The sequence below is a fragment of the Oryctolagus cuniculus genome, chromosome 19 (assembly GCF_051225735.1).
Source record: "Oryctolagus cuniculus isolate XC-2025 breed Fujian yellow rabbit chromosome 19, ASM5122573v1, whole genome shotgun sequence".
NCBI lineage: Eukaryota > Metazoa > Chordata > Mammalia > Lagomorpha > Leporidae > Oryctolagus > Oryctolagus cuniculus.
In genome coordinates, this window is record NC_142885.1 from 47,851,393 (window position 1) to 47,873,244 (window position 21,852).

At 41.7% G+C, this 21,852-nt stretch overlaps 2 long non-coding RNA genes across 5 annotated transcripts in view; one reads left to right on the forward strand and one right to left on the reverse strand.

Annotated features, from left to right (window-relative positions):
• On the reverse strand, positions 1–14,842 carry LOC149120571 (uncharacterized). Of its 3 annotated transcripts, none has more exons than XR_016226196.1 (4): positions 14,490–14,837; positions 12,665–12,799; positions 9,234–9,297; positions 3–279 (listed from the first exon to the last, which is right to left on the reverse strand). It is a non-coding gene; the product is annotated as an uncharacterized LOC149120571 (long non-coding RNA). The 3 variants fall into 3 exon arrangements; XR_016226197.1 differs by lacking the exon at positions 3–279 and adding an exon at positions 7,416–9,149 and having other exon boundaries at positions 14,490–14,842; XR_016226198.1 differs by lacking the exon at positions 9,234–9,297 and having other exon boundaries at positions 1–279; positions 14,490–14,836.
• Positions 14,700–21,852, forward strand: part of LOC149120572 (uncharacterized) — a 17,462-nt gene continuing 10,309 nt past the window's right edge. Inside the window, exons 1-2 of one of the 2 annotated variants that reach the window (XR_016226200.1) lie at positions 14,700–14,838; positions 15,388–15,413. This is a non-coding gene — a long non-coding RNA (uncharacterized LOC149120572). Of the gene's footprint in view, positions 14,964–15,387; positions 15,414–21,852 lie in introns of both variants that reach the window. The other variant, XR_016226199.1, reaches the window with a different exon arrangement.

Here is a 21,852-nt window from a genome sequence, read left to right on the forward strand (position 1 = left end):
TAGAATGTCAAAAGACCCAGATTTTATCAATTTTACCTGAAGAGACTCTGAAAAAAGTACAGACAAGCGGTTTTTGGAGAATTAAAAAAATTGAATGTCCCAAGTTCTTCAATATAAAATGCATCTCTCTGGCTTTTTAGTTATTTTTTCTACTTTTCCTCCATGCAGTAGATTACTGTTCCATTGCTCATTACAAGCCAGGCATCAGTTTTCAGAGAACAAAATCGCCATCTGCATTTGCAGTATCAATCAGTAACATATATCCTTAGGTCTTTAGATCTGAAAGAGATGTTGGATATCACCTTAGGTCAATTTTACATTTATATTTATGTGTGTGTGTGTGTGTGTGTGTATCATGGTTCTACCATAGATCTACTATGAACTATATGTTGTTCCAGCTAGGGAGAAAAGTCAAGTTTAAGTAGATTTCTGTTCTCCAGAGATACTAGTCTAGTGAAGAATCAGAATTTCTCATTGCTATGATTTGAATGTGGTTTCTCTCCTCTGAAACTGATCTTGAAATGTAATCTCCATTACCAGATATTACAAGAACAAAAGTGGAACCTGTAATAGGTGATTAGAGCTCTGCCCCCATGAATGGATTAATGCATGCATCCAATCAAGGATTAATGTGTTTGATTTTCTCAAGGGTATTTTTTCTAATATCCTTATGAGAGTATTTTTCTCATACTTTGAATCAGAGTATTATTTTTCTAGAAGTTCTTGTGGGGAGCAATCCGGACTAGACTGTTACTCGAATTAGGACTTATTCTATGCATCTGCTCTCCCACAATATGGCGCTGGGAGAGAAGTAAACAGCTTCCGCACAGCTGCCTCCAGTTCAACCAATTAACTGTAGGACTTGCTCCTGATTGGAGAGCAGCTTACTCGGCGTGTGGGCAGCCGAGTTGGGATTGGCAGAGAAGGACTATAAAGGAGGAGAGAGACGGCATGCACCAGGAACATCTATGGGGAACACCTAAGGGGAACACCTGTGCAGCCCCCGAGAGAACCGGCCGGCAGTGTGCCGCTCCCCTGCGGAAGTGGGGAATGCGGCCAGGGGGAACTGCCCTTCCACGGAGGTGGAAGGGATAGTAGCCAACCCGGGAAGAACCAGCAGCAAACCCGGGGAGGGCCGAGCAGACGAAAGAACAGCGCAGGGTTCAGTGTTGCTCCTCCACGAAGAGGGGGAGCGACATAATGGTGCCGTGACTCGGATAGGAAACCTGACTCGGATAGAAAACCTAGGACGGATAGGAAACCTAGAACGGATAGCAAACTTAGGAGGGAAGAAACGGGAAGAATTGGGAAAATATCGGAGAGAGAAACTAGCAAACAGCCTAGGGAAAATATCGGAGGGAGAGACTAGCAAACAGCCTAGGGAAAAGCCGGACGAAAAGGGTGCCGGAAGAAGCTATTGAAAGCCTAGGCATAGACTCAGATACGGACTACGGACTACGGGGGGAAGCTGGGAGAAATCTCTAAGGTCGAAAGCGAAAGTGAAAGCTAGAACAAACAGACTCGGATGCGGACTGTGGGGAGAGGCCAGGAGAAATGAGGGAGGAGTATCGTTGGAGGAAAGTTTGGGGAAACATACCGGGTAGAGAAAACTGTTAGGGAAATTGAAGCCGCGGGGGGCAGGCCAAGGCGGAAACGAAAGCCACTTTGGGGTTCTCAAGTTAGCCCGGGAATAGGGGACGAAAAGTTGAAACCAGAAGCTGAGACGTAAGCCAGATTGGGATCCGTCTGATTAGCCCGGGGAGCAAAGGACGGGAAGCCAAATCGTGGGGCGGAGACGTACGCTGGGTTGAATTCGCCAGGCTAGCCCGGGGAACTTGGATTGAATGCTAGTGGTGGAGACGCAAGCTACGCTGTGTTACTCGCGGAAGCCGCCGCGTGCAGAGAGCACGGGGCGTGAATAGATAGGGAACGGGGCTGGCGTAGGCCGTGGTGCGGACGCGAAGGGCGTGGAGACCGCGGAGCGCGGAGCCAAGCCGCACAAAGCCGGGAAGCCGCGCAGATGAGGCGCGGGCTGAAGCGGCTCAGAGCCGGCGAGGCGCGGAGAAGCAGCCTCGGGGCGGAGCCCGCTGGCGGGGCGAGGCGCCGGGAAGCTGCGCGGAGCCGTGAAGCTGCCGGCAGGGCGAGGCGCCGGGAAGCCGCGGGGATAAGAGAAAACAGAAGTTTGGAAGTGAAGTAAAAGAGAAATGGGAATGCTGGAAGATAGAAGTGAAATGGGAGAGGTAGGAATGCCCGGAGATAGAGAAATAGAGAAAAATAAGGCCTCCCCTCAACATGCCAATTAGAAGGCTTGGATTCGGTCTGCCTAATCAAGTGAGGCGATGAGCACCTGCGGGCAGCTAGCAGCTTATGCGCCGCAGGTCACCGAAGACAGGCACGAATTAACATCAGTAAGGCTTCCCCACAATACAATAATATTAAGCTTGGATTCGGTCTGCCTGATTTAAGGCGGTAAGCGCCAGCAAAGCTCGACCAGAGTATGAGCTGCAGGTCACCGAAGATAGGCACGAACCAACACTAATAAGTCTCCCCCACAATAAGGCAATGAGAAGGCTTGGATTCGGTTTGCCTGATAGGTCTTGTAAGTCCCCTGCAGGCAGAGCAGAGCATGCGCTGCAGGGCACCGAACACAGGCACGCATCAGCGCCTAAAAACCTCCTCACAACATGGCGAAGAGAGGACCCGGATTCGGTTTGCCTGATAGGACTTGTAAGAGCCTGTGACAACTCTAGCAAGTAGAGCAGAGTGTGTGCCACGGGACACCGAAGACAGGCGCGTATCAACGCTAAAAAATAAAAAGAAAGGGGGATCTGTGGGGAGCAATCCGGACTAGACTGTTACTCGAATTAGGACTTATTCTATGCATCTGCTCTCCCACAATATGGCGCTGGGAGAGAAGTAAACAGCTTCCGCACAGCTGCCTCCAGTTCAACCAATTAACTGTAGGACTTGCTCCTGATTGGAGAGCAGCTTACTCGGCGTGTGGGCAGCCGAGTTGGGATTGGCAGAGAAGGACTATAAAGGAGGAGAGAGACGGCATGCACCAGGAACATCTATGGGGAACATCTAAGGGAACCCGTGCAGCCCCCGAGAGAACCGGCCGGCGGTGTGCCGCTCCCCTGCGGAAGTGGGGAATGCGGCCAGGGGGAACTGCCCTTCCACGGAGGTGGAAGGGATAGTAGCCAACCCGGGAAGAACCAGCAGCAAACCCGGGGAGGGCCGAGCAGACGAAAGAACAGCGCAGGGTTCAGTGTTGCTCCTCCACGAAGAGGGGGAGCGACAGTTCTGGATGAGACGTTTCTGAGTTTCTCCCATGCCCCTGCCTTTGCCTAGGTGATGCCCTACACTGCCTCAGGACTCTGCCAGCAGTAAAGTGGTCCCCAACTGGGTCCCTATTTTTGGGCTACAAATGTCAGCCAGAATAAACTTTTTCTTTTGAGAATTTATTCAATCTGTGTTACTGTGTTTTTAGCAGCAGAAAATAGACAATGAGAATAAGCGCCAATATCAGTATTAAAGATGTTGATTAAGATATTTATGAAGACACTTTGGCTCAACCATGGAGGTGATAAATGAGAATATTGAGTGAATGAAAATATTAAGTTTGCTAATTCAACAAAACACTGATTTAAAAACCACTCATCTTGTTTAATTCCTTAGTTTTTTTCTGGTTACTTTCACCTTTATTATTAAAACATTTGTCCTTGTTTTCTTTTTTTAACTTTTATTTAATAAATATAAATTTTCAAAGTACAACTTTTAGATTATAGCCACTTTTTCCCCCCATAACCACCCTCCCACCCACAACCATCCCATCTCCCACTCCCTCTCCCATCCCATTCTTCATCAAGATTCATTTTAACTTATCTTTATATACAGAAGATCAATTTAGTATATCCATAGAGAATTGGTATTAAGCGAGTGTGACATATAAAATCCTAGAGTAGGGGCTTGTGTTGGGGCATAAATCCAGTTAAGCCAGCAACTCCAGGCATCCAATACGAATACTGATTCTAGTTCCAGCTGTTCCCTTTCTGACCTAACTCCTTACTAATGCATGTTGGAAAGCAATGGAAAATGGCCCAACCTGTTGGACTCCTAGTACCTACACCAGAGACCTGGATGGAGTTTCAGAATCCTACTTTCAACCTGCCCCAACCCTGAGCATTACTGCTATTTGGGGAGTGAACCAGTGAATGGAACATCTTTCTTTATTCTCTCTTCTCCTCTCTTCTCTTTCCTCTCCTCTTCTCTCTTTCTCTCTCTCCAACTCTATTTATTTCAAACAAATAAACGTTTTTTAAAAATTCTGACAAAATATGTATCTCTTTTAAAAAAGTCTCAGCAGTATAAGCACAGAAGTTTATACCATTAATGCTTACATTAAAAAAGAAAGAATTGGGGCTGGCATTGCGGCATAGTGGGTAAAGTAGACACTTGAGACACCTTTATCCCATATAGGTGGTGGTTAGAGTCCTGGATGCTCCACTTCCAATCCAGCTCCCTGCTGATGTGCCTGGAAAACCAGAGAAGGATGGCCCAAGTGCTCAGGCCCCTGCACCCATATGGGAGACCCAGAAGAAGCTCCTGACTCCTGGCTACAGATCTGCCCAGCTGTGGTGGCCATTTGGGGAGTGAACCAGCAGATGGAAGATTCTCTCTCTCTCTCTCTCTTTCTTTCCCTGTAAAGTCTGTTTTTCAAATAAAAATAAAGAAACAGCGGTCTCAAAGCAATAATGTAAACTTCCCCATTAAGAAAATGGAAAATGAGGACCAAATTAAATCTAAAGGTAAATAGAAGATAGAAAACAATCAAAATAAATCAGTCAACAAAGTTAAAAATAGAAAAAATTAAGAAAAACCAATGAATGTTTTCTTTTAAAAATGAATAGATTTAATATGTGTATTGACCAAACCCAGCTACTTTTTAAATATACATATGAAAGAAAAATAACAAATTTCAAATATCAATGAAAAGGATTTCACAAAAGATCTTACAGGTACTGAAGGAAGTGTATTATGACTAATTTGACCTCCATGAATTCACCAAATTAGATAAAAATGAAAAAAAAAAGAATGTGAAATAGCAAAGCTCATCTAAGAAGAATTAACAGTATTGTATATACTAAATAATTGAATTTATGATTAAATATTTCCCACAAAGAGACTCCCAGGCCAACTAGAGCAAGTGGATTCTACAGGATATCTTAAAAAAAATACTAATTCTTGACAAACCTACCAGAAAAGTGTCCAGCTCATTTTATGAGGTCATCATTAGCTTGATATCAATATTTGACAGAGTCATTACAAGAGAAGATGAAAAAAAGATATCTCTGATATCTCTCACAAATATGAACATAAATTCTTTATCAATATTAGTAGATGAAATCCATCAGTGTATTGAAAAAATAATTTTGATAATATGGGATTTGTTCCAAGAAAGAAAACTTGATTCAACATTTAAAAATTGATTGATGTGAACCACCTTATCAACAGATGTAAAAAATGATTATCTCAACAGATACAGGCAAAAGCTGGACAAAATTTAATACATGGACATTATAAAAACTTTCACTAAACTAGGAATGGAAGGAAATGTTTGCAATTTGATGAAGGTGATCTAGAGAAGCCTGTTTATATTCACTTACTAATGGAAGATCAAACTCTTCTCCACTAACATCTCAAAAAAAAAAAGCAATGATGTTCATTTTTACCATTTCTATTCATCATTCTACTGAAAAATTTAGTCAGTTAAATAATGGTAGAAAAATAAACTCAAAGAAAAAGCAACAATAAATATTAATAAGTCAATTGATTCAGCTTTTAGGATAAAAGATCAATATAAATATCCAGTGTATATCCAAATATTGGCAATAACAATTGAAAAGTTATAGAAAAAATAACATTGATAATAGCACTGAAAAACTTAGTTGTGAAACCACAGAAAATATCTGAAATAATCATATGTATCTAATTACAAAACACTGATGAAACTAATTAAAGTATACCCAGATAGACAAACACTGGTGTTGGGCTTATGGGCTGAAAATGTATATTGTTAAAGAAGTAATTTTCTCAATAAATATCTATATTCAGTGCAATCACAATCAAAACAGCAGATTTTTTAAAAAAAATTGTTTATTCAAAAAGCAGAGATACAGAGAGAAGGAGAGATAGAAAGAGAAAGAGAGAGAGAGAGAGAAACAGAGAGTCTTCCATCTGCTGGTTCACTCCCAAAATAGTGCAATGGCTGGGACTGGGCTAGGCCTAAGCCAGGAGCTTCTTCAGGGTCTCCCATGTGGATTCCAGGGCCCTAGTAATCGAGCCATCTTCTACTGCTTTCCCAGATTCCTTAGCAGTGAGCTGGACAGGAAGTGGAGCACATGGGACTTGAACCAGTGCCCATATGGGATGCTAGCATTTTAGGCTGAGGCTTAACCCAGTATGCCAAATCTCTGGCCCCAAAAACACAGTTTTTGAAGACACTGTTAACCTGATTTGAGGTTGTATATATTTATATAGAGATTCTACATTAGCCTACCATCTTTTAATAAATTTTTTAAAGATTTATTTATTTATTCGAAAGTCAGAGTTATACAGAGAGAGGAGAGGCAGAGAGAGTGCTTCCATCTGATGGTTCACTCCCCAGATGGCCAGAATGGCCAGAGCTGTGCTGATACAAAACCTGGAGCCAGGAGCTTCTTCTGGGTCTCCTACATGGGTGCAGGGGCCCAAGCACTTGGACCCTCTTCTACTGTTTCCCAGGCCATGCCAGAGAACTGGATTGGAAGAACAGCAACCAGGACTCGAACCAGCGCCCATATGGGATGCCGGTGCTTCAGGGTGTGCACCTGCTGCGCCACAGTGCCAGCCCCTTAATAAACTTTTAAAACTAAAATAATCAAGTTAGTATAGAACTGCCAAAAAATAGACATGTGGATTAATAAAACTACTTTAATAGAAACTAATTAATAGACTTCAGATGTAGACTCACAATACATATTCAGCTAATTTTTACAAAGTTAAAAGTACCAATTCTTCAAAAGAAATGAATTGAAGTCTTCTCAACAAATCGTGCTAGTTCAATTAAAATTAACATAAAAGTAACCTCACCTCATATCTTGACTGTACATAATATCCAATATTAAATGGATGACAGATCTAAATGTAAAACAAAACACTATAAAGTTTCCTTAGGAAGTAATAAGAAAGAAAAATAATTTTACAATTGGGTTAGAGGATGGTTTATTTTTCAATATGACAGAAAAAACATGAACAATGAAGCAATAATGAAACACACACTAATAAATGAAATTATCAAAATTCAATACTTTTGTTCATCTTGAAACATGATTAAGAGAGGTGTGTCATAGAATTATGGAAAATGTAATTCCCAATTACACTTTTGGTAATGATCTTTTATCTGGAATAAATGGAAAACATTTATAACATAGAGATCATCCAATTAAAAATTAGATAACTCATGTGAATAGGTAACTCATCAAAGAGAAGATTTACAACTAAGAATATAAATACCTGTTGAACATCTTAATTAAAATTACAATAAGGGGGCCAGTTTTGGCATAGCAGGTGTAGCCACCACCTGCAGTGCCAGTATCCCATATAGCTGCTCCATTTCCAAACCAGCTCTCTGCTATGGTCTGGGAAAGCAATGGGAGATGGCCAAGTCATTGGGACCCTGTGCCCCATGAGAGACCCAGAGGAAGCTCCTGGCTCCTGGCTTCAGACTGGTGCAACTCTGGCCATTGCAGCCAATTGGGGAGTGAACCACTGGATGGAAGACTTCTCCTCACCATCTCTCTTTGCCTCACTTTCTCTCTCTGTGTAACTCTGACTTTCAGATAAATAAATAAATTTTTAAAAATCACAATAAGGTATCATGACATACTACCAGAATAGCTATTATTTTTAAAAAACAGAAAGATTAATATGATCTCATGGATTCAGAACTTTTAGAAATATCACAAATTGCTGGCTGGAATGCCAAGCAATGCAGTCATTATGGAAAAAGCCTTTTCAGTGTCTTATTAATTTATACATACCTAAAGACACTGAGATACTACTTCTGGTTATTAACTCAGGAGATGAGAAGACATAAGTGCACAGATGGCTGGTGACATACTTACAAGCTTCATTCACAGGAACCCTCAACTTTAAAACAGCCCAAATACTCAACAAATTGGATTTGGACTAAGAGATATTGTGGCCTATGCATACTTTGAGTAATAACTCAAATAAAACAACAAATCACTGGCATATGCAACAACAGACCCAAATATCCATAACAGTCAACTCAGTGTGGACATAAACGCTTATGCAGTGTGTAGCCACATGACTTACTGGAAGAGGAAAAATACAGAAACTAAACCTAGACAGTGATTGCCCAGCCCTGATTTGATTAGTGATGGGAATAGGTGGTAGGACTAATTGTAAAGTGACAGGGAACATTTGGAATGATGAACATGTATACCTCAGTTACAATGCTGGATCTACCACTGTATAAATTCAGTAAACCACATTGCAATGTAAACCAAGAAAGTTTGGATACAAACTAAAAACTTTGGTGAACTGCAAAAATGTAAATGGAGTCCGTTAGAGAGGTAGAAGTTGTACATGTTTGTCGCTCCCCGTCTTCGTGGAGGAACGACACAGGACCCTGTGCTGTTCTTTTGTCTGCTCGGCCCTTCCCGGGTTTACTGCTGGTTCTTCCCGGGTTGGCTACCGACCCTTCCACCTCCGTGGAAGGGCGGTTCCCCCTGCCACATTCCCCACTTCCGCGGGGGAGCGGCACACCGCCGGCCGGCTTTCTCGGGGGCTGCACGGGTGTTCTCAGATGTTCCCCTTAGATGTTCCTCGTGCATGCCGTCTCTCTCCTCCTTTATAGTCCTCCTCCGCCAATCCCAACTCGGCTGCCCACACGCCGAGTAAGCTGCTCTCCTCCAATCAGGAGCAAGTCCTACAGTTTATTGGCTGAACTGGAGGCAGCTGTGTAGAAGCTGTTTCTTCCTCTCCCAGCGCCATATTGTGGGAGAGCAGATGCATAGAATAAGTCTTAATTCCAGTAACTTAGTCTAGTCCGAGTTGCTCCCCACACATGTTATGGACTAATCCTAAGAAAACTTTGGAGATGTTAGGGAGAAAGTTTGTAAAACTGAGTAACCCTTGGCCTTATGGTTAAAATCCCCATGACTTACATTGGAGTACCCAGGTTCAATTTCCAACTCCAGCTCCTGATTCCAACTTCCTGATAATACAGACCTGCAAGTCAATGGCAATGGTTCAAGTGACTGGATTCAGGCCACTCATGAGGGAAAACTGGACAGAGTTCTCAACTCTGAGCTTGTGCCTAGGCCAGTCTTGGCCATTGCCAGAATTTGGGGAGTAAACAAGTGAATTTTCTGCTGTCTGTTCCTGTTTTTTATTCTCTCTCTTTATCTACCACTCAAATTAATTTAAAAAAATAATAATCAAGTCAGCAAATGTGAATGTGAACCTTCTATACTGGCTGCTTGTTATATAGTATAACCATATAATTTCTGGTTTGAGTATAAATGGTGAACTTACATAAATTGAAGTCATTAACTTATGTATGAAGAATTGTAAAATAATTGTCTCTTCCTAGTTTTAAGGAATATAGCATGAATAGCTCAAAGAAACACTGTTCCATTTTCTTGTTTACTTTGATTTAATTTCAAAATTAATGTCATAGTCAAAAGCTATTAAACAAAATAATGTAAAGTAAAAATGAAATCCTATCCCAGATTCCTTCACAATAACCTCCCTGGAGTGGGCATTTGTTCTCATGGATTGAAATGCCAGTTTAATGTGCCAGAGTTCCGTATCTGCCAGTTAGGATTTGATAGCTGATTCCAGCCATTTACCAAAGCAGAACCCTGGTAGCTCCAGGTAACAGCTCAAGTAGTTGGGTTCCTTTCTTCTGTGTGGTAGACCTGGATTTAGTTCTTGTCTCTGGCTTTTGTCCTGACTCCTCCAGACCTTTGCCAGCACTGGGAGTAAACTAGATAATGAGAGCTCTCTCTCCACTGCCTCACCCCATCTGTCTCTTCGCCTTTCAAATAAATTAAATTAAACCAGAATTCTCCAAACTTAAAAGTATCCATTTAAGAGACATGTAAACAGTGATTGTGGACAACTGACTTGCTGTGTGCTGTCCACGGGCACAAAGTAAGTTGCATGTTTTAGGCATATTCTTTCAAGTTACCTGTGTTCAATGTCATGTGCTTAGATGAATCTAGTAAAGTTGTTAAGCACACCTCCACTTGACAAGCCTGAAGGGCTAGAGAGTGGACTGTTAGAATGGGAAATTCATGTTTCTGATCACTCAGGGTTCACATAGATGATCAGGCTTTCCAGGGCTATGCTTCCCTATGTACATCTTTCTTTCAAGAAAAAAAAAACAGACTTTGTGTGAAACAGGTTCACTGTGCCTTGGTTACCAGTGTCTGAGCCTTTTGGCACAGAAATCTCATGCACACAAGTTGCATAAAGCAGGTGTAGTACTCATGGATAAACAGCAAGGGACAACAGATGCCTAGGGCAGAGAGCAAGCCCGGCCAGTGAGGTTCAGGACAGCTGTCTAGGAATGACAGGACCTCCACTGCGTATTTCCCACTTGAGAGCTCCAGAACCCCAGGGCCACGTGAGTATGCACTTGAAGTGTTGAAGGACAACCTGTTTGTAAGGGAACTGGGACAGTAGCAGGCAGCTATGGTCCCAATTTCCACCCCATCTCCTTTTTTTCTCAGCAAAATTCATGGTTATTCTTCAAAGCTAAAGTGAGAAATGAAGAACTGGTGTCAACCCAAAGCCATCTGGAGACCTGTCCAGCACACTGCATGTGAGAGCCTGCTTTATTTCATGTATTCCATGAGCCTGTGCACAGTTAAACATAAAAATAACAGCTCTCAGACTTCACCACAATTAAGGTTTAGGAGTCAGGATTTCTTTTTTGGAAAATCCAAGTAAAAATGTGAAATATGTGAGTAAGCAACTCTAAAGACAAAGTTGAATCTGATATGTTTGGAAAAGATAATTACTGACATGCACACTGAAATACTAATGAAAAAGAAAACATTTTGGTCTTCAAGGATTGAGAAAGTGATTTTTCCTTAAAAAGAGAGATTTTGTTCCAGCTGTAAGTGGTCATCCAAACTTTCGTCTTAAGCAGTTTGAAATTGATAACAATATTTTTCCAAAACAATTATTATCTAAAGATAATTAAATAAAAGACATGTGACTCTAAAATATTGACCATTTCAATGATGACTTTACAAAGAAGATATGTAGGAACTTCCTATATCTAGATATTTAGTCTGCTACTAAATTATATTGAAAAAGCCTCTATCAGGAGTAATTATTTCTGTTTGTAGGCCATTGATATATTTGCTTTATTTATAGATTGATTTTCACCTCAGAAAATCAGCAGAATTATCACAAGTAATATTTCATCTAATGTCAAAGAAATTAATTTATTCTTTTCCATATTTACATCTATGGAGTTGTTCTATTTTCCAATTGTCATTTTTCAACCATGGCCTCTCTCATTGACCCAGAAAAAGCCCCCTTCCATGTCATAGATTGGTAGCTGAAGTTGTGTTACAGGCATCTTCTTGGTTGTGGGACAGATTCAAATGCTCACTTTGCTTACCTTGCTTTTTTTGCCTACACTAAACCAAATCTTTTCCTAACTATCCACACAATCACTTCTCCCTCCCCAGTTATTCATAATGTAAATTGTGGTGAGAGGTATTATGTTCAAAGTACCAAGGGAACAGTGCCTAGAATTTTTACACAAGCAATGACTGCATGTCATTTCTGAAACTTATTTTAAGATCCTAGAGTCCCAAGTTCATATTTGGCATAGATGAGTAAGAAAAACTCAGGTTCATGCCATTAACTTGTATTATTTCTGTTTCATTCCATTCTCTCTCTTCCTTACAGAATGATAGTAGCAGTAGTAGGTATCAGGTGCTGACCCATTGTATCTGATATTCTTTTTTTTCAGATATTATCTCCTGCATGTTATGTTTTATTGTATTTTATTTTCCTGTTGGAGGTGGAATTCTGTTTCTCCTTTTTTAAAGATTTATTTATTTTGAAAATTGGACTGAGAGAGAGAGAGAGAGAGAGTCTCATCTGCTGATTCACTCCCCAGATGCTCACAATGGACAGGTCTGGGCCAGGCCAAAGCCAGTAGCCATGAATTTCATTTAGGCCTCCCACTTGGGTAAAGGGACCAAATACTTGGGACATCTTCCACTGATATTTCCAGGCCATTAGTAAGAGCTAGATCAGAAGTGGAATAGCTAACACTTACATGGGATCTCATAGGTGGTGGCCTTTACCCAGTGCCCAACAAGACCAGCCTGGAATTTGGTTTTTCAATCATAAATTATAAATTTGGAATTTGGGTTCATAAAACCACCCCCATACACTTGGACAATGCCAGACTCATATCTCATCAGCCCACATAAGAAAATAACACAGATTTATAATATGGAAATTGGGAATGAAATTAACAGAATTGGCATTTGTCTTAGTGCGTTTTCTGTCACTAACAACACAATACAACAGATTGGGCAAAGTACACAGAAAAAAGACTTACCCTGGCTTGTGACGGTGGTCCAGGTTTGAGAGGCCACACCTGGTGATGGCTTTCTTGCTGGTGAAGACATCATCTTGCAGGTGGAGGGCACCAGTCACTACGGAGCTTCTGTTGCTGGTCTGTTCTCAAGATAATCTGTTAACCCAACATTCACATGCATAGGTTAACCCAGTCATGAGAAAGTCCCACCTTGGTCCCACTTCTTAATATCTCATAATGGGGATTAAATTTCAACAAGTGTCAGAGGAGGCAGATACATTTAGACAACAGCAGCAATCTAGAACTGTTTCAAATATCATCTGACCACGTGCTCTTCTTATAAAATTTTGTAGAACTCATTACTGAGACATTTTGTAAGCTTCACATGTCATGTTTTGGGTCCAACATATTTTAGTTTATTTTTATTCATTACACATAATACTTTTATTAAGCCATGGAGCTAAAATTATAACATGTCATTTGTATAGGAATTATTTTGAAAATATAATGAGACTATAAAAATATCTGGAAATAATATTTGCTGGAATAACCTTAATCTATTCCTCTGCAGTATGACGGATTTAAAACAGGTACATGAAAGAAGTGGTAAAAGGAATTGGATGCTATCTATATATTTTATGAATTAGTTTCTCATTTTTAAAAATCAAAAAGAAGCTTCAAGACACCAAGAAGAGAAATCTAGAACAAGGTTGGTTCATATTCAGTGTGTTATTGTTAAAATAAATTCACACAGTACAGTTATCTAGTACCTACCTAAAGGTTGAAAATAACAAGTGTCTGGAGCAGACAAAGTGATACAGCAAATTAACCAGGTGTTCGGGATGCTTGCACCCCATGTTGGACTACCTGGGGTCAAGCTCCAGCTCTGCTTCTAATCCAGATTCCCACTAATTAATCCTAGGAGTCTAGGGCTAATGGCCCAGGTGCCTTGACTTCTGGGGTCCATACAGAGCACCCAAGTGGATTTTCTGAGCTCCTGACTGTACTTTGGCCCAATTCTGGCTATTGTGGGCCTTTGGAGAGTGAATCACTGAACTGAAGTTTCTTTTTCTCCCTCTCTTCTTCTCTCTCTGATTTTTTTCTGTCTTGTTCTCATCTTTTCTGTCACTCTGCCTTCCAAGAGTGTGAAAACAAACATGTTAAAAAAAAAAAAACAGCAAGTGTCCAGTTGGTCTTGAACCCCAGCTGGCATTCCTTATTGAGGTATGATTTATGAAAAGACAAGCATCTGCAATTTCCAAGAAAACTGCTGATCTTTACTATTAAGAAATTCCTGGATACTAATGAGTAACTTTTCTAGGACCTGAGAAAGCAAGATTATGAAATGAAGAGCACATTTAAACATTCACCTGTCTCAATCCCACTCACTTTTCCTTTTTCTTTAAAATATTTTCTGACAGATTTATTGTTTTTAATTTATTTGTTTATTTGAAAGACAAAGAAACAAAGACAGACAAAGAAATCTTGCAAGCATGCTTTGCCTTCGGAATTCCTGCCACAGTCAGGATTGGGCCAGTGTGAAGCCTATGCCTGGGAAAGCAGAGGGAGGCAGCCCAAGGACTTAGGCCCCTGAACCCACAATGGAGTATTGAATAAAGTCCCTGGCTTCCGCTTCAGCCTGGCCCAGCCCCGGCCTTTGTAGCCACCTCGGGGATGAACCCCAAGATGGACAATCACTCAGAGAGAGAGAGAGAGAGCTCGCGATGCCCCCTGCATTGCTTCTCTCCCCAAAAGGCTTCAATGGCTAGCCTGAGCCAGGCAGAAGCCAGGAAGCAGGAGCTCCAGTCAGGATGCCCGCAACATAAGGGGGAAGGGTCCAGAGTACCTGGGCCAACAGTGGCTGCGTCCCTGGGTCAAAGCCTGGAGCAGTGGGACTGGAAGCGGCCCTGTGGCATCGGACACTGGACAAGGAACCGTGCATATGCGTCACGCGGCGCCATGGCGGCTTCGCATGAGGAGTGCGCCTGCGCCGGAGCTGTGACCCGGAAGTGCAACCGCACGCGCGGCCCCTTCTGCCCAGTGGTGCTCAGGTGGGAGTCGGCGCCGCGTTCTCTCCTGCCCAGGGCCTGCATGAGCCCTGAGGAGCCGTTCTGAGCGACGCTGCACGCCACGCCTGGGGAGACCCAGCGCCCCCAGGGTCAGGCCCGGATCAGGAGGGGCTGCGGCCCGAAGCGGTGGGTTCATTTCCTTGGGATTCTGTTAATTTCTGGGCTCGGTCCTCTTCTTCGGCCGCTTCTGGAAGTCTACACCTCGGGACTCAATTTCTGTTCCTAAGGAGCAGTGGCCTTCCTGTCACGGGGTAGGCGGGGCCCGGGTGCACAAAGCGGGGAGGGTGTGTGTGTGTGTGTGTGAGGGGTCGCGGGGACGGAGGAGGAGAGAGGGGGCCAAGGGGGAGAATGAAAAGGGGGCAGGAAGGTGGGGAGGCGAGGAAGGGAGGGGAAGAAACGCGCGTGGGGGAGAGGAAAGGGAGGGGAGAGTGACAGCAGTCCCTGGAGCAGCGGCGGGGTGGGGGGGTCGGGAGGTTGGGAGAGGAACTTTTCCCGCAGCCCCGGTTCCGTTTTTGGGGGTTTTCTATCCTTGGCCGGAAGTAGCCTTGGCCTCTTCAGTGAGAAGAGGCCGTGACGGCCTCCCTTATCCAGGTTGTTCGGGAGTGTAACCTGTGTGCAGGAACACAGGGGCATGGGGCGCTTGAATTAATATGCATGTAATCTGACTTTTCACAGTCTGCACACACGGAGGAGAAAGAAACGTAAGAGGAACCCAAGAATCGCTCTGTGCTCTGTTCTAGCTTGCCCCAGGCTTCTGACACCTCATACTAAGTACTAGTTTTTTTTCTTCTGTTTAAAGATTTGTTTGAGGGCCGGCGCTGCGGCTCACTAGGCTAATCCTCGGCCTTGTGGCGCCGGCACACCGGGTTCTAGTCCCGGTCGGGGCGCCGGATTCTGTCCCGGTTGCCCCTCTTCCAGGCCAGCTCTCTGCTGTGGCCAGGGAGTGCAGTGGAGGATGGCCCAGGTGCTTGGGCCCTGCACCCCATGGGAGACCAGGAGAAGCACCTAGCTCCTGCCATCGGATCAGCGCGGTGCGCCGGGCACAGCGCGCCGGCCGTGGCGGCCATTGGAGGGTGAACCAAGGCAAAAAAGGAAGACCTTTCTCTCTGTCTCTCTCTCTCACTGTCCACTCTGCCTGTCAATAAATAAATAAATAAATAAAAGATTTGTTTGAAAGGCAGAGTTATAGATGAGGCGGTGCGGGAGAGATCTTCAATGTATGGGTTCACTCCACAGGTGGCTATAATGGTCAGAGCTGCGCCAGGCCAAAGCAGAAGCTAGGGACTTTATCCAGTACTCCAGTGTGGGTTCAGGGGCCCAAGCTCGTGGGCCACTTCCTCTACTTTCCCTGGCATGTTAGCAGACAGCTGGATCATAAGTCGAACAAAGGGTGTGGGGGCGCAGAGCCGATGAAACTGCTGCCTCCAGTACTGGCATCCCATATGGGTGTTGGTTCCAGTCCCAGCTGCTCCACTTCCGTTCCAGCTTTCTGCTGGGGCCTGGCAAAGCAGTAGAAAGTGGCCCAAGTCCTTGGACCCCTGCACCTGTGTGGGAGTCCTGGAGGAAGCTCCTGGCTCCTTGTTTCAAATCAGCTTAGCTCCGGCTGTTGCGTCCATCTAGGGAGTGAACCTGCCGGTGGAAGACTTTTCTCTGTCTCTGTCTCCATCTGCCTCTCTGTAATTCTACTTTTTAAATGAATAAAGAAATCTTAAAAAAAAAAAAAGTGTAACAGGCAGGAATCCAGTTGGCAACTCTATGGAATGACATTGTTGCAGGCAGTGTCACAACCTGCCATGGCACAAGGCAGGTCCCTGTAAGTACTTTTCTGTCCACTGTTTCTTTTTAGCTGAGCAAAAACAGGATACGTGAATTTAATCACTAATATATATTTAATAATTTTCATTGTACTTTATACTTACATTTCTATAGTTATTATAAATGATAACATTTAGTAATTATGGAAGCATTCAAGTTTTTTGTTTCTCTTTATGTGAATTTTGGCATATTCTACGTTTCAAGGAATTCACATAATTATCTTATGAAATTTTTGGTCACAGAGTTAGTTGTTCATACTATTCCTTTACATTAGCTTGATCATGGGGTCGTGGTGTCACCGTTTCATTAATAATATAGTAATTTGCACCTTTTTTTTCTTGGTTGGTCCTGATAAGGAGTTCACGAATATTGTTGATGTTTTCAAAGAACCAAATTTTAGTTTTGTTGCTCTTTGTCTGCAGTTGTACTTTTTTCAGTTCCATTGACTAGTACTTCTAACTTTCATGGTTTATTTTCTTCACCTGGCTTTAAATGGTTAAGTTGCTTTTCTTCCTCTGACTTCTAGGGTGAAAGCGTAGTTCATTGATCTTGGTTCTTCTTTTCTAAAATAGGCATCTATTAATATGAATTGGCAGGATACAGTTTCAATTTAGTTTGAAATATTTTTTATTTGAGATCTATAAACGTGTTACTTTGAGGTTTGTTGATTGTTCTCCAGTTTTTTGTTATTTTCCAGCTTTTTCATACTGACTTTTTAGGTAGTTGCATTGTGATCTGAGAGCTTACATTGTGTGGCGCCTCTTAGGAGTTGAGGTCTGCTGTGCACCCATGAACGTGGTCAGAGTGGATGTGCTGTGTGGGTCTGAGAAGTGTGTCGTGTTCTGTTGCTGTGAACGGAGCATCCTCTAAGGATCCATTTGGCACATGGTTGATTTAGGTGCTTTTCTGTTCAGTTACATCCTTACTGATTGTCTAACTGCTGATCTGCTAACGAAAGAGATGTCTTGACATCTGTGAGTGTAATAGTGCATTTGTTTATTTCTCTTTGTAGTTTTAACAATTGTTGTTTATGTATTTTGGCATGAGGTTTATTTTTGAACTCACAATCGTACTCCATTGAAATGTGTATCGTCTATTCTTTCATGAATCCCAAACCATCTTGGTTATCATAATTTTATTGTAAGTCTTGAGACGCAGTATTGTGGTTTCACCCAGTTCCTTGTTTTTCATGGTGGACATGATAGTCAATTGTCTTGGGTTTTCCTGATTACAGTCAGGTTTCTTTGTTTGTTTTTCTCAAAAAAAAAAACTCTTATTTAGATTATCTTAAACCTATGGAACCATTTTACAAGAAACGGTATCAATAATATTCAACCTTCCAATCCTATACACAGTGTATTTACTTAGATCTTCTTTAGTTTCCTTCATCAGCATTTTAATCTTCAGCCAACATATTTTCTATTTTATTCATAGAGTTATAAGTTTTCATTTTTTATGCTATTTTAATTTTTATATCAGTATCTACCTGTGCATTGATGGTAGTATACAATTGATTTCCTAATAAGTAATTGGTTTTTATAGATACTTTATTTATTTGAAAGGCAGAGCTAGAGGTCTGTTCACTGATGGTAGTACACACTTGATTTTCTAATAAGTAATTGTTTTTTTAGATATTTTATTTATTTGAAAGGCAGAGCTAGAGGTAGAGGCAGAGGGAAAGAGACAGAGACAAATAGAGGTCTTCCAGAGGTCTTCCAGGTTCACTCCCCAGATGGCTGCAGTGGCCACAGCTGAGCCAATCAGAAACCAGGAACCAGGAGTTTCTTCTGGGTGTTACAGGGAGGTACAGAGGCCCAAGGACTTGGGCCATCTTCCACTACTTTCCCAAGCCATAGCAGAGAATAGGATCGGAAGTGGAGCATCCAGGACTTGAGTGGGTGCCCATGTTGGATGCCAGCACTGCAGGTGGCGGCTTTACCTGATGGGCCATAGTGCTGCCCCTGTAATTGATATTTTTACATTACCCTTCTACCCACCATGGTGTTGCTAAAATAATTTATTATTCCTAGTAGCTCTTTAGAAAATGCTTTTGGAACTATTTGTAATAATATGTCTTCCTGATTTTTTAGTGGCTTAAATAACAAATGGCTGTGGCCTCATTGCGATGGCTGCAAATGGCCCAGAAGTATGTGGAGTAAAAGTCCCTTGCACCTTCTGCACAGTTAGCACCAGTTGCTGCGGGTACACACATATGCTGTATGGATGTGCCTGCTTTCTGGATTCTCCAAGCAGAGAACCCTGCTGTGGGCCCCATTTTCCTGTGTTTCATAGTGGAGCTGGAAGGTGCAGCTGAAGGTTCTGGGTTGACTCCAGACTGTGCCCTGTACTGAGTGACTAATTTATTCTCCATGCCTCAGTGTCCCCAATGGGGCCATGGGGTTAACAGCAGTGTGACCCCGTGAGACTGCAGTGGAACTCTGAGGAATTTTATGGGACAGTGCTTTGTGTTATTACTGTTCTTTACTATTATTTATGTTATTTGCATCATTATTATTTTATTCTCATGAGTCTTTTGTTTGTACCTTGTTGCTTTCTTCTGTTTGCTTATTTTAATTTTGCAGGACTGGCATTGAGACAGAGCAGGTTAAGCTGCTGCCCATGCTGGCATCCCATATGAGTGCCAGTTCAAGTCCTAATTGCTCTACTTGCAATCCAGCCCCCTGCACATGCACACTGAAGACAGCAGAGGATGGCACAAGCACTTGGACCACTTACACCCACATGGGAGTCCCAAATGGAATTCCAGGCTCCTGGCTTCAGCCTGGCCCATCCCTGGTTAGTGAGGCTATTTTGAGGGTGAAACAGCAGATGGAAGAGATATTTCTCCCTTTCCCTCCCCATTCTCTCTCTGTATAATGTTGCATTTAAAAAATTTTATTTATATCAAGGGAACAAATTTCATATACTTCATATACACACTTATAAGAACATAATGATACTTCCCACTACACCCTTCCTCTCTCCCTCACTCCCACCCTGCTCCTCCCTCCTTTTATTCTTTTAATTTTTACAATGAATACTTTAAATTTACTTTATTTAGTGGAGGGTTAAGCTTGTGATTATGAAGAATTCAACAAGTAGTAAGTAGAAAAACTATTCCTCTAGAGTATAGACAAGGGCTATAAACAATAACCAAATCTCAAAATGCCAGTTTTGCTCATATACATCATGTTCCTTTGGATTATGTTAGTTACCACAAATCAGGGAAAACATATTTGTCATTTCGTGACTGGCTAATTTCAGTAAGCATAATGGTCTGCAGTTGCATCCATTTTATTGTGAAAGACTGGATTACATTCTTTTTTATGGCTAAGTAGTATTTTATCATGCATATACACCACAATATCTAGTCATCAGTTGTTGGATATTTGAGTTGATTTCCTATCTTACCTATTGTTAGTTGAGCTGCAATAAACATCGGGTTACAGCATCTTTCATATGCTGATTTCATTTCTTTTGGGTTACTTCCCAGGAGTGGGATGGCTGGGTCATATGGTAGGTCTGTTTTCAGATTTCTGAGGAATCTCCATACTGTCTTCCATGATGATTGTACTACTTTACATTCCCACCAACAGTATATTAGGGTGCCTTTCCCCCTACATCCTTACCAGCATTTTTTTTATATTTTTATGAGAGCAATTCTGATTGGGGTGAGGTGAAACCTCATTGTGGTTTTTTATTTGTATTTCCCTCATGGTCAGTGATCTTGAGCATTTTTTCCTCTGTCTATTGGCCATTTGTATCTCATTCTTTGAAACATGCCTGTTCATATCCTTAGCCCATTCTTAACTGGATTGCTTGTCTTATTGTTGGTTTTCTTGAGCTCTTTATCCTCAATATTAATCCTTTATCAGGTGTATAGTTTGCAAATATTGTCTCCCATTCTGTAGGTTAACTCTTTACTTTGTTGAGTATTTCCATTGCAGTGCAGAAACTTCTTAGCTTGATGTAAAGCCATTTGTCCTTTTTTGCCTTTATTGCCTGTGTTTCTGAGGTCTTTTCCAAGATGTTTTTGGCTCGGCCAATGTCTTACAGTCTCCCTTATTTATCCCTCTAATAATTTGATGATTTCCAGTCTTAGTTTTAGATCTCTGATCCATTGTGAGTAGATGTTTGTATCAGGTGTATGGTATGATGGGTTTGGTTTCATACTTCTGCATTCAGCAATCCACTTTTTCTAGAATCATTTGTTGAAGATACTGTCCTTTCTTCAGATAGTTATTTTGCTCATTTGTCAAAGGTTATTGGTTGTAGATGTTATGGATAAAAACTTCTGGGGACTCTAATCTGTTCCATTGGTCTAGATATCTATTCTTGTGCAAGTACCAGGCTGTTTTGATTGTATCATGTAATATGTACTGAAAATGGTGTTCTGATGCCTTCAGGTTTATTTTGTTGTTGTTGTTGTTTAGTATTGCTTTAGCAATTTGCAGTCTTTGTGATTCCATATGGATTTTAGGGCCATTTATTCCAGATCTAAGAAGAATGTCTTTGGTATTTTGATTGGAATCACATTGATTCTAAATTGTTTAGGGCAGGATAGACATTTTGCTTATAGTAATTCTTCCAATCCATGAACATAAAGATATTTCCGTTTGGGGGTGTGGTCTTCTATATCTTTCTTTGATGTTCCACAATTTTTATGTAGAGATATTTCACATTCTTGGTTATCCCAAGCTATTTAAACATTTTTATAGTTATTGTCAAAGGGACTGATCTTACAAGTTCTTTCTCAGCCATGGGATTTTTTGTGTATACGAAAGTTATTGCTTTTTGTGTGTTGGTTTTGTATCCTGCAACTTTGCCAAACTCTCTTATGAATTCAAATAATTTTGCTGTTTTTTTGGTTCTCCTATATATAGGATCATATCATCTGCAGGAATAATTTGATTTCCCCCTTTCTAATTTGTATCCCTTTGATTTCTTTCTTTTTTTTTTTTTTTGCCTAATGTTTCTGGCTAAAGCTTCCAGACTATATTGAATCTTATTGGAAATGCTTCCAGCTTTTCCCCATTCAATATGATGCTGAATGTGGGTTTGTCTTATATTGCCTCAATTGTGCTGAATTATATTTTTTGTATATCCAATTTGCTTTCGTATTTTTAATCATGAAAGGATGCTGTATTTTATCAAATGCTTGCTTTGCATCTATTGTGATAATCATATGGTTTTTATTCTTCAATTTGTTAATGTGATATATTACATTTCATTATTTGCATATGTTGAGTGATCCCTGCATAGCAGGGATAAATCCCATTTGGTCGGGGTGAATGCTCTTTTGGATGTGTTCTTGGATTCAGTTAG